Below are 2251 nucleotides of genomic sequence, written 5' to 3' on the forward strand. Positions count from 1 at the left end.
GTTTGTGCATGTAAACTGTACTTGCATTAAAAGTAATTGCTTTGGATACATAAGATCGCAAAAGCTAAGCCATAATCTAATTCTTGTTGCTTATAAAGTATAAATCGTATATTATAAGGATATAAAATACACAACATATTAACGCTGAACGCTGTGTGGTTCAAATTATTTGTAAAACATGGTAAAAACAAATAGAAATCTTCGGCTCCAGTGTTCTCTCTCATACTTTAATTTTTCTTTTCATACCAAGTTCAGCAACACTACAGTGATCCATTTACTGCGTCATTTATGGACTGTGCTAAACTACCGAATCGTAGTTTTCGTAGAGCTCAAGTCTGCTGTTGGTGACTACGGAGGTCAAATTTCGGGATGCCATTGGACAGCTGGAAGTAAAGATTACTATGAAGGGGTGGCTGTATAGTAGTCTATCGCGCGTGCTATTCTGGCAGGTGAGTGGTAGGTATGAGTGAATCTGCAGTTTGTAAACAGAGCTTGCGTTTTCTTGCAGCGAGATACTGATGCCCCATTGAAGTTCTTTTGTGGCCGCTTGCTTGTACTATTGAGCTTGTAGTATTGAGCCCGGGTCTTGAGGAGTTGCAGACTGGCGCATAGTCGGAAACTGTTATTCCTGCGCCAAGACCACAAGCACCGAGTAAAGTATGACAAATAGCCGAAATACGGAAAATCGTAAAATCCAGGCAAGCGGTGTTGTTTCTACAACGACGGTATGTGCAAATGTCACCGATAATTGTAGGACAGACAAAGAATGACCCAAATTTATCAAAACGCAAAGGATGTGGAAAAACTTTCCCATCTATAAAAGTTGTTGGGCAGTGATACCGGAGCCGTAAGTACCACAGAAGTGAAACTATGATGGTGGGTTTTGATTGGTTCCTGCGAAGTCAAGCCAGGTGTAGGATTCCAGCGAAGCCTGATGTCCGGAGCTGAGTCCCTCTCCAGCACAGTGTTTCAAACTGCCACGGAGTTTCAGAAACAGCGTATACTCAATTGTGGGTTGAATGTTGAATTCCAGGAACAAAACCCTTAACATTGGGCCACGCTCTTAATTCGCTATCTCCTCTCTCTGAGGAATACTGGTCTAGTAAAACGTACAGGAGAGCTCCTTTGAAGTCAGCAGCTGTCACGATGGGTAGTGAGATTGAAAGTTGTGTAGCACCCATCGCAGGTTACAGTACTGACTTTTCTGTCGTGCATGCTAACTCGCAGACACTCTGCAAAAATATTTTTTATATCCAGAAATCGACTTCCGGAAGCTTAACTGTCTTATACACGTCAGGGGGGAGAATGTGAAGGGGCTACGGCAGCCCCAAATCAAGAACGAACGCTCCGTGTGGACTTTTATCAACATTTTCGCTTGAATGCAGAAAGGGAGTCCAGTTAGAGGCTGTTGGTCTTCGTTGACGTGAAGAGCCGTTCTTATGACTGAGCCACATAAGCTGATGGAAAAAATTAAGGACGAATATAACTTTCGCATGAAGTGTCACTGCCAAACTACATTAAACTTGGCGTATACATAGGAGGAACTGCTACAATAAAGTGCCTAAGGTAACTGAAAGGAATACCCAATGAAACGATCAGAAATGGTGCTTTTATTCTAAGGAAGTAGTTATACTGAAGTCACCGCGATTATTGATGGTTCCCTGGACATTACAAACGCCGAAAATCGTTCGTAACGCTGTACCGTCCGCACGACTCGTGCAAATTTATTCGCCTGGCCCAAGCAGCACTAATTCGGATTACTTGGTTTGTCGTCGACCGTTCGTGACATTATCGCGAAATTATAAATTGTTGCGTTATACTAATCTCATCGTTAGTTTTCGTAAATTCTCAACCTTGTTCCCCTACTTTCGTGAAATTTCGAAGATGTACATACCTAAACAAATACATAATATATTTGTTTCATGTATTTGTTTATGAGCCGTGCTCGGCTCGTGTTCATGCCATGTATTGTTTGCCATCTTCTATTATAGTACTGCCGCCTTGTTTTCTTATTCCATTTACTGGCATCAAACTTCCTGCGTTACTTGCCTGTGAGCGGCAGCAGCAGCGCATATCGATAATTGCACTGTCGTACCATCTCTGGAGCGACCGATAGTATTTCCATGTCGTCGTGTGTCTGGAATTCAGCTGGAGATGGACCAGCAGTGCAGTCGGGACGCAGCAGAAGTGAAGTCGGGGACGGAGCGCCGGTAAGACACCGACAGTCAGTGCTCGCTGACTGCTGGCGACA

This window comes from Schistocerca americana, chromosome 7 (genome assembly GCF_021461395.2).
Source record: "Schistocerca americana isolate TAMUIC-IGC-003095 chromosome 7, iqSchAmer2.1, whole genome shotgun sequence".
Taxonomy (NCBI): domain Eukaryota; kingdom Metazoa; phylum Arthropoda; class Insecta; order Orthoptera; family Acrididae; genus Schistocerca; species Schistocerca americana.